Source organism: Puma concolor, chromosome A2, assembly GCF_028749965.1.
Source record: "Puma concolor isolate L17-30 chromosome A2, mPumCon1.1.hap2, whole genome shotgun sequence".
Taxonomy (NCBI): Eukaryota; Metazoa; Chordata; class Mammalia; order Carnivora; family Felidae; genus Puma; species Puma concolor.
The window spans coordinates 80,334,091-80,351,041 of NC_141668.1; positions in this window are offsets into that span (position 1 = coordinate 80,334,091).

The window sequence follows — 16,951 nt, forward strand, 5'->3', positions numbered from 1 at the left end:
CTTAACCGACTGCGCCACCCAGGCGCCCCAATAGTGCATTTGTTTTTAGTGCTGAATAATATTCCGTTGTCTAGAATGATATTCCACATTAATAAGGATTAAAACTATTTTAAAACAATGATTTAAAACAGCTCACATATATTTATTTCATCATCAAGTATCCTCAGTTTGGCACGTGCTCTTTTAAAGCTTTCTCGGCCTAAGTATCCAAATTCCAAAAATGTCCTTAACCCTGGGCAGGTCGTATGCTGAATGTCTGGGTAATTGATCTACAATTTTCTCATTCAGTGCACAATCAGCTGCAATTCTCATTAGGGACTTCTGAAAGTAATTTGTTAGGACCTATAACTTAGAGACCGTATTAAATTCAGTACTTTCTGAAACATTAAAATATATGTTTATGTATTCCTCTTCCAATCACTTACCGTACCCTTTTCTATCAAAGCAGTTTAATCTTATTTCTTTTGTAGTTTTCATGGAATTCAGGGTAAGAGAACAGAATGAATCACGATTATTGACAGTATTCTTGCCCTCTCCTCTAATATTGGCAATTATTTACATATTCTACGTGCTTCTTTCATATTCTTTCATATCCCTCACCTCTCCGTGAGTAAACCCAATTTTGTACTGTTTATATTCTTTATTCACTTGTTTTGATTTTTGTAGTTGAATCAGATTTTTTATTGTTGACACAATAGCTTGCTTTGTGTCATTTGTTTTGGATATTACAGAATAACATCACATGCCATATATAATCTTCTGGTTCTTATTTCTTTTTTCTACTTAGCCTTATAATTCCAAAACTCCATTTTTTTTCATGGCAATTCCCACAATTCCAAGCATCATCATCATCAGCACCATCATCATCATATTTTATGAAGCATTTATGCGCCAGACAGTACCTTCAATGTCTTCCATAAATTACCTAGTTTCTTTATTGTCAGATAGATTTAATGAATAGTTCCTCATCTGTAATTTACCTATAAGAAATTTCCCCCTTATTAGACAGTCAATGGCTAAACTGGATTTTGAACCTAGTTCTGTTTTGGACTAGTACATTCTGTATAAATATAAGCATCTAATTTTTCTCCCAGTCATAAAAAGTAAAAGTCAGAGAATGGATTCAATAGGCTCATAGCAAAATATGCTCATTGAAAAAATCATATATCTCCCTCTTCTATTTTAGCAATAAGAAAATATTGTTATGAGCTGATAAACATACAGTTTGTCTAACATCTGTCTAGTAGGATGAGTATACTCTAGAAGAATCTCTTACTTCAAGTAATAAATATACCATCAGGCAACATATATGGATTCCCATATTTCTGAAATATTTAATGATGAGTATTGTCTTCTCTATTTCTTGGGGATGTGGAGTCCTAGTCACTATTTAGAAATTGCTTTTTTTTCCCTTGCCATTATAGTAAGTTACCCTTGCTGTACTTTAAGGACTCAGTAGATAGTGTAAATTATTTCATCTCTGACTTTGGAATCCATTAAAAGGGAACTCGAAAATTTCAAGACTAAAATGTCAGCTTTACTCCTGATAAAAGTTAGGTTATGGCTGTGAGCTTGCTTCTGTTCCCCTCATAATATTGTAGCCCCTGCCCGCAAGTTAGATCTTATGCTCTGTAACGCATGTAGATATTCATAATTCATATGTATCTAACTTAGTTTGTAAAATCCCTGTATATACCAAACATTAGCAAGCATGCCTTGCAAATTCTCCCTCTACTTTCACTGATGTTTTAAGTGATGAGTAGTAATTGTGTAGGGCTCTGGATGATATGACAATAATATCTGCTAAATAAACATCACGAGAAAACCAGCGTAAAGCATAGTAATGTACTATGCAAATTTTACAAGTCAATTTAATAAACACAACGTGTGCTTCCTACTTGGAAGGTAATCTATTCCAGGCTTTGAGAGCATAGTAAGATGATTAGGAATTAAGTTCTTATGCTAGAAAAATCTACATTTAAGAAGTGATGGTAGAGATGAAACGCTAAAAATAAAACACATAAAATGTGTTAAATGATCTGATAAGGTTATAACTAAATTGTAACAGCTCCATAGAGAAAGACGAGAATAATTCTGTCTGTGCAGAAGCAATGTAAAGGGAGGTAGTGAACGGATTTTGTCTCAGCCAATACCATACTCTGAGGCAGAGATGGCCCAATGGCGGTCTAGACTTAGAGGGAAACTGCATTTTCCCGGGGTCAGTAAGTTCAGTGTCTGTGTGGTAAACATTTACTCATTATTGAGTATGAGGGAAAGGTATGTAAATTTCTAGCTGTGTTTCGCACTGCATCCTCTCATGATTTCTTCTCTCTAGTTTCACCAAATTACATGGGTTCCTCAAACATTCCATGTGGTTTTGCCTCTTCAAGAGACCTGCATTAATTTTTCTCTGTGTGTTAGCCCCAGTCCCACCAATGGAAATATCAGACAAGATGACAATAAAATAAAGTTTGGGAAAATGCTATTATAATTAATGTTTTATGCATTTTAGAAAAATCATCACACATAACATTTCACTTAATCTTCCTAACGGTCCATAAAGTAGGCATTTATTTTGTGTACATTTAGAAATATACAACGCAGACTCAAAGCACGTTGCTTTGTGAGGTAACTCATACATTGCGGGGCCCAGTTTTAAATTCTAAATCTCACATGGTTTCCTAGTAGAAGAAACAAACTTCCATTAAAAAAAAACTTCTACAGAGCAGTGGCATTTGGCTAGTGTATTCACTCCTTCTTAATCTCCTGCTGTTACTAACTCACCAAACTTTAAATAAAAAAACAAGTTTTTTCAGCGTCAATATTTAAACTATTTTGCATGTATGGGGGGCGAAAATATGGATGCAAGCCAATTAAATTATGTTCACTGTTCCAAAAATTAAAAGTCATTTTAGTCCCTGCATTTAAGACTGGCATGTTAAAACAAATAATACGCTTTCAAGTGGTATAACTTTATGTGACTAGGCAATATTTTTAGGCTCAATGCCAAGAACAGTCCACATTTTATGACAGAAGGACTGTTACTATTTTAAACCCAGCATAGAACAAAATTCTTTGGGCAAAGAAAAATGGCCCTGCACTTTCAGAGTTGAGGACCGACATGGATAAAGAGAGATAGCACTCGGGGTGAAACTGAAATTGATAACCAGCTGACATTCCAAAAAAGGCAACAATTTCACAAGTCCAGCCATCACATTTAGAACCAAGGGAAGTACTACTAAGATACAAACTGGAGATTCGAGAACAGTTGGAAAGATTTCGATATAGAAGATAAAAGATAGATCCGAGAGAGACTCCAAGTGGCTAGAGAAGGTTTCCAAGAAGCCTCTTATGTAAAACATCAATAGGAGGGATGGGAATTGTTAAGAAACAATGAAATGTTTGTTCATAGGATTCATTAGGGGTTAAGTTTGGAGAGTAGTGGTACGTTGGGGAGAACAAGAACGTTTTAAATTTACTTCATAGTCGGTTATACAGTTTTAGAAATGATACTAATTGCTGTTAAAAAGGACAATATATGCCAAATTTTACAGTCAAAAATCATTAATTTCTTTAACAAATATTAGTTGTACATCTGCTATATGCCAGGCACTGTGCAAGGTTCTGTTTTTCATAGATCCTACGTGATAATCATAGTGGGAGGCGAATCCTAATGTTCTTGGGTTGGGTATCAAGGCAGTTTTAGGTACTTAAGGTTAAGAATCACAGAAAGAAATAGTCAGTGTTCTAGTGAGACTGGGATAGATATCAGAGAAAATCATTAACCAGCTCAACGGGTATGAAAATGGGGGAGGGGTGGTAATGTTGAATTGTGAGTTGAATAGATTTGCTATAGATAGTGTTTTGTTTTAGAGAGGTACAAGAATTTACCAAGAATTAAATGAGATAAAGGAAAACAAAATCAAATTGTAAGTACAGAAAAATTCTCATTCCTAAGTATAATTATAAAATCATCTGGCTGAATAAATGCCACATGCTAGAAGTAGCTCTAAAGGAGTAGTTTCTGTCTGACAAGACCTTGCCATGGTCCACTGTCAAGAATCCTTGGCTTCATGGTAACGTGTACCTTACCTGTTGTTTAACAGGACTTTGAGAAGGAAGAAAATTAAGCGGGTATGTATTTTGTCAAAGACACATCGTATCCAGGCTGCGTTAGAGCAGAAATTTACTAAATGCTTATCGACTGGGAGAAATATAACACTATTATGTAAGAATTTCTATGACTCTGTGTAGATAGAGATCTTACTTTAAATAGGAGGAAAAACTCTAGCAAAAGAATTTAAAATGTTGCATATGATCACATAATCATACTGGATAAAACATGTTTTGATTCACAGAGAGTTTTACAGGCTGTGGATGTGTCTGGATTAAATAGTTTTGATTAAACAGGCAGCATTTAGTAGATATTTTCACAGGTGTAGGCAACAAGTATATAATTATGAGTGTTTCGTAAACTTCTAATTACATTATAAATATAAATATCCCAAATCAGATGTTTAGAAACAGAATATTGATATGGTAGTTTACTATATAAGTATTTAAAATTATGTAATAACATTTTTGAACAAAATATAAGTAATTTCTACATATGTGAAGTAAAATAAATATAATTTAAAGCAATATGTCGGGACACCTGGGTGGCTCTGTCGGTTAAGCGTCCGACTTCAGCTCAGGTCATGATCTCATGGTTGGTGAGTTTGAGCCCCACATCAGGCTCTGTGCTGACAGCTTGGAGCCTAGAGCCTGCTTCAGATTCTGTGTCTCCCCCTCTCTCTCTCTGCACCTCCACAGCTCATGCTCGCACTTGTCTGTCAAAAATAAATAAACTTAAAAAAAATTAAAATAGTATGTCAGGGGTTTTTGTTAAGAGAGTGGAGGAGTGGGGTGACTCTAAGTTTGCTTCCTCCCTGGAACACAGCTAAATAAATATCAAATTGTTCTAAACACCCAAGACATTGATTTAAGGACTGAGAGAACAAAGCTGTATGTACATCTACAAGCAGAAAAAGTGATCCCTTTGTGGAAGGTAGGAACTGCAGAGAGTTGATTTGGGGGAGAAAAGAGCAGTGGGCAATGCAAAGGGAAGGGAGATGTGACTGCGGAGGGAGGAGTGAGAGAGAAAGAAAGAGTGAAAAAAGAATAAAAATAAACATAGGGGATTACACAGGAAAAACTTCCCCAAAGCAACTGACTGGGAAAAGGAGATGGTTTAAATACTTTTTTTTTTTTTTTTTTTTTTAATAAATTGCAAAGCACAGAGTCTGAAGTTCTGGAGGTCAGTGTCATGGCCAGCATTGCACCTGGAACTGCTCCAGTGGGGAAGGAAGGCAGAGACCCAGTAGCGGGGTGCTCTGAGGATCTCCTCGGTCCCACAGGAGAAGCTCTTCCCCTGCTTGGGGTGCATTTAGTAGAGGTGATACAGCCTATCCGGGGGCAAAAGATCTGGTGGGTGCCATTGAGCTGCCCCATTCACCATCATAGGACCGAAGACGCTTGCTGAGGGCAGCAAACCCCTGTGCTGGCTGGAGGTTGTGATTTCCCATAAGCTCCTAACCACTGCATGGTCAGTTGACCATTTTCTGGGACAAGCTGGCATCAGCCTCAGGATAGCAAGACCCTCTCCCAAGGGATCAGCACAAGACTATGTCTTGGGGTGGGGGGGGGGAGGTCTCTGAAGTTTAGAGTTCTGACACCCAGCCTTGCTTGAGATGAAACACAGGAGAGCTGTGCTGCTGGTCAAGTGGAGAGCTCTGACACAGGGTGCAGGTGGGAATCTGATGGTAGTCAGGGACACAGGAAGGAAGCCAGGGACACAGCTTGCTCATTTGTGAAGGCTTCCTGAAAACGGGCAGGCACAAGCTCCCTGTTCCAGAGATGAAAGAACAGGATGAAGCCATTATCACCCCTCACCCACCAGCAGTGACTGACCTCAGTGAGCTAAACAGTGCCACCAAGTGGAGACCAGAACCGCTACACCAAGCCTTGCTCCAGGCACCCTGCAGGTACATGCCTCCCTACTAGGACAAGTTGGCCTGAGAATCAGTGCAATGGGTCCTTTCCCCAAAAGACTAGCACAAACACCTCACAGGCACCAAGTCTACTGATCACAGAGTGCTGCAGTTTCAGCTCTCGGGGAAATAGACTCTAGCTTCATTTTTATTTTTTAATTTTTTTTAATTTTTAATTTAATTTTTTATCCATATATATATATACTGTTAGTTTTTTGGCACTCCCTTCTTTTAGCAAGCCTATCAAAAGACACCTAGGATCGAGTTGGGGATATGTTTGTGTTTTTGTTTTTCTGGACAAAATCACAAGATGGAGGAATTCACTCCAATAGATAGAACAGGAAGTAGAAATTATGGTCAGGGATTTAATCAATATAGATATAAGTAAGATGTCTGAAACTAGAATTTAAAACAACAATGATAAGGATAATAGTTGGGCTTGAAAAAAAAAGCATAGAAGATACCAGGGAATCCCTTCCTGCAGAGATAAAAGAACTAAAATATATTCAGACTAAAATAAAAAATGCTATAGCCAAGATGCAAACCCAAATGGATACCATGATAGTGAGGACTGACAAAGCAGAGGAACAAATCAGTGACAGAGAAGATAAAATTATGGAAAATTATGATCTGAAAAGAAGAGGGAAGGAAAGAAATTGGATCACAAAGGCAGAGACTTCTTAAAATGTAAAAACATTTGTATCATGGGAGTCCCAGAATATGATCAAAGACCAAAAAAAATAGTAGCAGAAAGTTTATTTGAGCAAATTATAGCTGAAAAATGCCCTCCTACTGGGAAGTATATAGACATCGAAATCCAAGAGCACAGAGAACTCCCATTAAATTCAGCAAAAAACAGCCATCACCTAGACATATCATAGTTAAATTTACAAAATACAAAGACAAGGAAAGAATCCTGATAGCATCAGGGGGGGAAAAAACCCTTAATCAATAAGGAAAGATAGATCAAATTCACTGCAGATCTGTCCATAGAAACTTGGCAGCCAAGAAGATAAAGGCTGGATATATCCAATGTAATGAATGGGAAAAATATGTAGCCCAAAATGCTTTATCAATCAAGTCTATCATTCAGAATAGAAGGAAAAGAAAAGGGTTTCCCAAACAAATAAAAACTAAAGGATTTTGTGACCACTAAACCAGCCATGCAAGAAATATTAAAGGGGACTCCTTGAGTGGGAGGAAAAAAGACCCAAAGCAACAAAGCCTGGGAAGAAACAAAGAACATCACCAAAAATGCCAACTCTACAGGTAATACAATGGCACTAAATTCATGTGTTTCAATAATCACTCTGATAATAAATGAACTTAGTATTCTAATCAAAAGACGAAGAATATCAGAATAGATAAAAAAAAAAAAAAAACAAAACAAGACCCATCTATATGCTGCCCACAAGAGACTCATTTTAGACCTAAAGACACCTGCAGATTGAAAGTGAAGGAATGGAGCATCATTTGTCATGCTAATGGACATCAAAAGAAAGCTGGAGTAGCCATATTTAACATCAGACAAACTAGAAATACAAAAAGTCATAAGAGAATATTATGAAATATTATATGCCAACAAACTGGGTAATCTGGAGGAAATGGATAAATTCCTAAAAACTGCAAACTACCAAAAATCAAAGAGGAAAAAAAAAGAGAAAATTTGAACAGACCCATAACCAGCAAAGAATCAGCAATCAAAAACCTCCCAACAAACAACAGTCCAGGGCCAGATGGCTTCCCAAGGGGGATTCTACCAGACATTTAAACTGTTCCAAAAATAGAAATGGGAGTAAAACTTCCAAACTCATTCTCTGAGGCCAGGATTACCTTGATTCCAAAGTCAGGCAAAGACCCCACTAAAAAAGAATTATAGGCCAAGATCTCAGATGAACATTGATGAAAAACTTCACAACAAGATACTAGCAAATCAAACAGCAGGTTAAAACAATTAAAGCACATAGCAAAGTCAAACAGCACATTAAAACAATTATTCACCGCGATCAAGTGGGATTTATTCCTGGGGTACAAGGGTGGTTCAGTATTTGCAAGTCAATCAGTGTGATACACCACATTAATTAAAGAAAGGATAAGAACTATATGATCCTGTCAAGAGATGCAGAAAAAGCATTTTACAAAATACAGCATACATTCTTGATAAGACCCTCAATAGTGTAGAAATTGATGAAGCATACCTCAACATCACATAGGTCATATACGAAAGACCCAGAGCTAATATCATCTTCAATGGGGGGGAAACGCAGAGTTTTTCCTATGGTAAGTAACAAGAGAGGGATGTCCACTCTCACCATGACTTTCTAACATAGTACTGGAAGTCTTAGCCTCAGCAATCAGAAAATAAAAAGAAATAAAAGGCATCCAAGTCATCAAGAAAAAAGTCAAACTCAAAAATTGCTAGAACATGAATTCAGCAAAGTTGCGGAATATAAAATCAATGTACAGAGAAATCTGTTGCATTTCTATGCACTGAAAGTGAAGCAGCAGAAAAATAAATCAAGGAATTGATCCCATTGACAATTGCACCAAAAACAAAGATACCTAGGAATAAACCTAACCAAAGAGGTAAAAGATATTTACCCTGAAAAACCAACACTTTGGAAAGAAATTAAAGAAGACACAAAACGTGGAAAAACATTCCATGCTCATGTACTGGAAGAACAAATGTTAAACAAACATTAAATGCCTATACTACCCAAAGCAAACTACACATTTAATGTGACCACTATCTAAATACCACTGGCATTTTTCACAGAGCCTGAACAAACAATCCTAAAATTGGTATGGAACCACAAAAGACCCTGAATAGCCAAAGCAATCCTGAAAAAGGAAAGCAAAGCTGGAGGCATCACGATTCTGCACTTCAAGCTGTCTTACAAAGCTATAGTCATCAAGACAGTATGGTACCGACACAAAAACAGACACATAGATCAATGGAACAAAATGGAAAACTGAGAAATGGACCCACAACTATATGATCAACTAATCTTTGACAAAGCAGGAAAGAATATCCACTGGAAAAAAAGACAGTGTTTTCAACAAATGGGACTTTGGGGAAAACAGCAACATGCAGAAGAATGAAACTGGAAGACTTTTGTACACCACACACAAAAATAAATTCAAAATGGATGAAACACCTGAATGCGAGACAGGAAATCATCAAAATTCTAGAGGAGAATACAGACAGCAACTTCTTTGACATCAGCTGTAGCAAATTCTTACTCGGCACATGGCCAGAAGTAAGGGAAACTAAATCAAAACTGAACTGTTGGGACGTCATCAAGATAAAAAGCTTCTGCAGAGCAATGGAAACAATCAACAAAACTAAAAGGCAACCTATGGAATCGGAGAAGATATTTTCAAATGACATATCTGATAAAGGGTTAGTATCCAACATTTATAAAGAAACACCAAACTCAACACTCAAAGAACAAATAATCCAGTGAAGAAATGGAAAGAAGACATGAACAGATATTTTTCCCAAAGAAGGCATCCAGATGGCTAATGGACACATGAGAAGATGCTCAACACCACACACCATCAGGGAAATACAAACCCAAACCATAATGAGATATAACCTCACACCAGTCAGAATGACTATCGTTATCAACACAGAAAACAAGTGTTGCTGAGGATGTGGAGAAAGGGGAACCCTCTTGCACTGTTTGTGGGAATACAAATTTGTGCAGCCACTGTGGAAAACAGTATGGAGGTTCCTCAAAAAAACTAAAAATAGAACTACTCTATGATCCAGCAATTGCACTATTCAATATTTACCCAAATAATCCAAGAATACAAATTGGAAGGAATATTGTGCACTGATGTTTATAGCAGCATTATCAATGATAGCCAGTGTGGGTGTGGGATGGGCTAGATGTGTGATGGGGATTAAGGAAGGCAGTGGTATGATGGGCCATTGGTTGTTACACATAACTGCTGACTCACTGAATTCTTTACTCCTGAAAGCAATACTGTACTGTATGTTTACAAACTGGGATTTAAATAAAAATTTGAAAAGAAAAAACCATATTTCAAAGATGAGGTTTCTAGATAGTAAGAAATAAAATTATTCAACTTTTAAAAAAAATAATAAAATGAAATGGTAGGTCAACATATACATAAATGTATACACACATACATAGAATCTGTAATGTTAATCACCAACATTCAAAATTATTATTACTGGGTGTGTTTTAGAATTATAAACATTTGGGTTTAAGTTATTTCGGTACCACATATTTTTAATTTACCTATTCTTGACCGGTATTATGTTATAAAGTGTGAAAAAATTAAAGACTCTATTTTTTAGAGTAGGCACAATGAAATGGAATTCTGTCTTGACAAGCCTTTTCTTCCTCTCTATACATGGCACAGGTTTTAGAACCGAAGTGCTTTGCATTTAGCTTTTAAATGTTAAAAAATCCTGTCACCAATCGTTGACTTGCCTTGAAAAGAACCTGCACAAAGTTATAGATGGTGGCATAATTTAGATCGAAATCTATACTTCATGCTTTTTTTTTTTTTTTGGTCCAGGACCATTTTTAAGAGTTAAATAATTGTTTTAAACTTTGGTGTAATTTACGATATCTGTAGTTCTCAAGCCTATAAAATCACCTTCACTTGAGAAGCTGACATAGAAAAACAAATTCCCAGACGGAACCCTAATATTGAAACAAAACACTGGATGTGGAACCCAACAATCTGTGCTCCAAGAGATTCTGAATCATGTTAAAGTTTGAGAACCACAGTCCGCACCACAATAAAAATAAGAGTTGTGGCAACTTAGGCCTGTCTAAATTCACAGAATGATACGTCGTTACAGTTGGTAAGTTGATAACGTGTTTCAGATGTTAGCTTGAGTGCCATGATCGAAACTTTTCCCCTTCTTACTCCAAAAACATTCTCAATTGAATAAGATCAAATAATATTTCAACTACTCAATACTTTTTTGTCAGATTTTATATTTGAAAAACATTTCACTTTTGAAAAACTTTCTTTTTTTTTTTCTTGGTAGTAGGTTAAATGTGAGTGAACAAATAAGAAATGCTGGTGCGCAGAACATGTAAATTCAAGATCCCAAATGAAAATCAAAACTACAAGTAGATATGCAGAGAGAACATCTCAGGGTAAATAATACAAATACCATTTATAAAATGCAAAATTCTAGAGACCTGATAAGGCCATCCTATACAGACGTGTCAATGATTTGTAAATTAAAAGCAGGAACAATGCCTAGGGTTCTGTTAAGGCCCTTTCAGTTACACTCACCCAAAATCCTTTTGGGAAATTGGTAGAAGCGAGTAATGAATAAATAAATAAAATTTAAATATTGAGTTAAGCTAATCAGGTCAACAGAAAAGCCAGAGACTAAAGCAAACTCCAGCCACGGGCAAAGTGCTATGTGGAAAAGGCAGCGAGGGGCTAGAGTCTGTCTTCTTTGGAAGACTTTATTCACCAATATTATAAAGTGTCCTCACTATCATCGCCATCCGGACTCCTTGTTAAGTTTACAAACATGAAACATATTGTCTTAAAAATGAAGTTAGATGGGACACCTCAATCCTTTTTGACTAATCACTTCTGTTGCCAGGAGTTTCTCTGATAATTCCTTTGAGCTGTAATTAAAACAAATCAATTTACAGTAAGATAATAGAAGTTTCTTGACCTGTTAATACCATTATGCTTTACAGTGTCAACCCATGGAGGATATTTTCCATTTTTCTTTTTTAACCAAAATAACCAGTGTAAATTCACAGCCTCTAGGCAGAAACTCCCATCTACCACAATTCTCACACATATACACCTACATACTTCAAGCAAACTCTAAGTTTTAGAAGTCATTCTGATTTGCATTCTTATTTTCTACAGAAACCAGAGCCTGGCTTGAGGCTTAGCTCATGGAACATTCAGTTAGTGAAGCCACAGTTATGACTTTGATCTCCATTTTAGAAAGTCAGTTTTTCTCTTTTAAACACTTCTTGCCCTTGGGAAGTTAACTCACATAATGCTTACTATTATTTCTCACAAGAGAGCAAGAGAATGAGACAGATCAAAGAACCACTAAAAAACCAAATCAAAGAACATGTTCTACTACAGTGGGCCATTAATTAGAGTGGAGCAGAGCTCGTCCTCAGTAAAAGGTTCAGATGGTAGTATGGTTCTACCCCACACTCCCTCCTCTCTACCCATCACCACCTTGTCTTCCAAACACTCCTGGTGGCCTCTGCCCATCAAGCACTTCCTTTCTTGACAAGCTCATTCCCCTGCTGTGATGGTGCTGTTTGTTTGAAAATCACAGGCATAGACATTAATTTTGACCACCGCTGATATTCCCTGCATTTGCTTCTAACACCATGACAGAGGACTGAGGAGTCAATGATCTTAACATACAAAAAAAAAAAAAAAAAAATTGCAGAAAAGAAAACACGCAAAAAACTCATATGCTGTTATCATTTTCACTCTTCAGCCATTACTACGTTTAGTTTCCGTTGCTGCATTTATTTGTGTGAATAGAGAAGCAGCAGCTGATGCTAAGATAAAGAACTTAGGAAAGAAGCTATGGCCTTTTGTGGAGACATTAATGGGAGGCAGATAATAGCCGATTCCCAGTTTCCTTTTAGTTAGGAGAATGAAGTACATCTGTCTATACTCTCTTTTATACCCCAGACTCAACAGCAAATCCTGTTGATTCTAACTTATGTTAAAATTAAATACAAAATGGAAATAAGGCTTGAAAATTCCCAAGCATACAAAATCAATTAAGCCACATAAGCAAGACTTAATTTAGTCTATTTTGCAAAATGAGTGAAAGTTAGGTCCTTTTTTGTAAATGCCTCTGAAACTTCAGCTGTTCTCCCAAATTGGCGTGAGGTAACCACTTCTATCCAATCCCCTATCACTAGGGAAATGCTAATGGTATAAGCAGTCACTATAAGGAATAAACAGCCTCCACATATTTACTACATAAGCTATCCTGTAACAATATACCTGAGCCTTATTCCACTATCAGATTGAGAGCTCCCAGTTCATGTGCTGTTTTTATGTGCATAATAAACTCTGACTAGTTACTATTTTAGTGATCTAGTGGTTTAATTGTGCTATTTCTGAAATTTTGATTCTTCTAAATGCATTCAGTAAGCAATCACTTTATGTCATCTCTACCAGAACCATCCTGCTCTGAGGATGATTTCTGTCCAATTTTGTCAGTATCTTCAATTATCCATTGACTCTACAATCTACTCTCTACAGCACAGCAATACTGATCTTTTAAAATGTTAATTTAGTGGTGCCTGGAGTGGCTGAGTTGTTCAAGTGTCCACTCTTTATTTCAGTGCAGGTCAGCATCTCAACGTTCATGAGTTTAAGTCTGGCGTTGGGTTCTGCTCTGACTGCGTGAGCCTGCTTGGGATTCTCTGTCTCCCTTTCTCTCTGCCCCTCCCCCATCCATGTGCATGCTCGCTCTCTCTCTCTCTCTCAAAATAAATAAATATACAGTAAACCTTGGATCATAAGTAACTTGTTCTGGAAGTGTTCCACAAGATGAGCAGACATTTCTAATACATTTTAACTTGATAAATGAGCAGTATCTTGCAATATGAACAGTACACGACACTGAATGTCACATGACCACAACTGGGCCAATGGTTCCCTCTCTCTCTCGCTGCTGGATTGTGGGTGATGGCCTCTCATGCTCTGATGCTCGGTCTCAGGCCGTGGTGTTTGGCAGAAATCAGTGATTTTTCAGAACGTTGCAAGGTGCCCACAACTGGTACCAGTGTAGTTTCTGTCACTTCAAAGCACCTATGCTCAGTCCTTTGCTTTTCCTAAGAGAGTAGGCTTAGGAATGCTTTGCTTCATTCTAGGTCAGGCTGCCTGCAGATGCAGACCCTTTCCTTTGCAGCTTTATTGCCAGTTACATTAAATACAGTATATGACAAGAGTTTATTACTACTGTACTACAGTCAACATTTTGCTGGCGTATACAATGGCTTCCATGCGGAAAAAGATTCCGTGAGCTAACAGACAGCAGTGATTCCATTAGTAATAGTGAAAGTCATCCTACACCATAACCCTCCTCTTTCTCGTCTCTCTCATACCAGCCATGAAGCTTTTCTAAGGTAAGTGCAGGTTAATTTGTTTATTTTTCTTTATATTTTGTATCTTCTTTAATATTTTATATAATATTACAGTATTGTAATCATTTTTATATGAATATTTTTGGGTTGTGGAACGAATCATCTGAGTTTTCATTATTTCTTAGGGGGAAATTCACTTTGATAAACAAGTGCTTTGGGGGCGCTCGGGTGGCTCAGTCGGTTAAGTGTCCGACTTTAGCTCAGGTCATGATTTCAGTCTGTGAGTTCGAGCCCTGAGTCAGGCTCTGTGCTGACAGCTCAGAGCCTGGAGCCTGCTTCAGATTCTGTGTCTCCCTCTCTCTCCGCCCCTCCTCCTCCCTCCCTCTCTCTGTCTCTCAAAAAGTGAATAAACATTAAAAAATTTTTTTTAAATAAAAAAAAAATAAACAAGTGCTTTGGATTATAAGCATGTTTCCGGAACAAATTATGCTCGTGAACCAAGGTTTTACTCTACTTAAAAAAATAAATAAATAAAAATAAATAAATAAATGTTAATTTATGCTAAGAATTCTCTAATTGACTCTCATCTCTCTCAGAGTAAGAGTTCAAGTATAAATATGGCCTTAAATACCTCTGCGATCTTTCCCACTTAACCTCCCAACTAGGTGAATTTATCACCCCTCTCATTCACTCAACATCTCACCAGGGGTACAGCATATCTTTCATGGGCAAAAGAACATTTGTCTTCATCTTCTTCTGACTTTCAAAGAAATTATAATGTGAAAATTTTCTGGGCCCCTAAAAAAGCACCATGGGCTCTCAATACTCTGCCTACAGTGCCTAGTGATCAGGTGGCTACTGCCTCTTATGCTTCTGAGGCATGTGATTTATTCCTCACTAAGGAATATCTGCAATGTGATTCCTCCAAGAAGCCATAAGTATGTTGTAAAGAATAACATATTACTTAAAAAGAGGTTTTAGGGTGATCGGTCATATGCGATCATGGAATCACATTGTGGACAGGCATTTGTAAGGGAAAAGGATTTATTATACTCACAGGTCCTGGAAGGGGAAGCATAGCAGCCAGGAAACTTTATGGGAGGTGCTCTAAGGAACTCAGGACAGAGTGAGGACTTGCAAGGGAGAGGGGCATAGGGAGAGGGAGACTCTTAAGCAGGCTCTGCACTGAGCACAGAGCCTGACACAGAGCTTGATCCCAGGAACCTGGGATCATGACCTGACCTGAAATCAAGAGTAAGACACTTAACCAACTGAGCTACCCAGTTGATCCATGTAGGTAAGTTCTTTTTATTTACTTATTTATTTTTATTTTTGAGAGAGAGAGACACACACACACACAGAGCACAAGCAGGGGAGGGGCAGGGAGAGAGGGAGACACAGAATCTGAAGCAGGCTCCAGGCTCTGAGCTGTCAGTACAGACCCCAATGTAGGGCTCAAATTCACAAACCTTGAGATCATGACCTGAGCCAAAGTTGGATGCTTAACCTACAAAGCCACCCAGGCACTCCGGTAAGTACTTACATTAGGGGGCAGGTAAAAGTACACACGGAAAAGATATGAGTGAATTTCATTGGTATATTTGCGTGTCACTAGGTCAGAGTTATGGAAAGCAGTAAAGAGCATTTGTGGCAAAGATTAGCCTTATGACTATGGTGCACCTGGTTGCCTGGGCAGTTTGCTACATACTATTCATTGGGATGTTGAGGAACCAGGTAATATGGGATTTTAAAACTTTACAATACATGAGGTTCATTTCTTTTTTTTTTTTTTTTTTTTTTTTTTTTTTTTTTTTTTCAACGTTTTTTATTTATTTTTGGGACAGAGAGAGACAGAGCATGAACGGGGGAGGGGCAGAGAGAGAGGGAGACACAGAATCGGAAACAGGCTCTAGGCTCTGAGCCATCAGCCCAGAGCCTGACGCGGGGCTCGAACTCACGGACCGCGAGATCGTGACCTGGCTGAAGTCGGACGCTCAACCGACTGCGCCACCCAGGCGCCCCATGAGGTTCATTTCTATAGGTATCCTCTGCCTAAGTTCGTCTTTAACTTTACTAAAAAAATGTCCTAAAGCCCATAGTTTCTTTATCCTCCTCACTTATCCTTTTTTGCATTGCATTTTTTAAGAGATAATATATTTTATTGGTTTATTGTGTTATCTCCTTCAGCAAGAATGAGTGCTTCATAAGAAAAGGAATGTTGTATTTTGTGTATTACTTTTTCTCAAGCTTCTAAAAGTGTACCTTGAATAAGCCTAGCATATAATTTGATGTTTAAAAAATAAGTCATCTACATATCAGATAAAGGGTTAGTATCCAAAATCTACAAAGAACTTATCAAACTCAACACCCAAAAAACAAATAATCCAGTGAAGAAATGGGCAAAAGACATGAATAGACACTTCTCCAAAGAAGACATCCAGATGGCCAACCGACACATGAAACAATGCTCAACATCACTCATCATCAGGGAAATACAAATCAAAACCACAATGAGATACCACCTTACACCTGTCAGAATGGCTAACATTAACAACTCAGACAACAACAGATGTTGGCGAGGATGCAGAGAAAGAGGATCTCTTTTGCATTGTTAGTGGGAATGCAAGCTGGTGCAGCCACTCCGGAAAACACTATGGAGGTTCCTCAAAAAATTAAAAATAAAACTACCCAAGACCCCGCAATTGCACTACTAGGCATTTAATCAAGGGATACAGGTGTGCTGCTTCGAAGGGACACATGCACCCCCAAGTTTATAGCAGCATTATCAACAATAGCCAAAGTATGGAAAGAGCCCAAACATACATC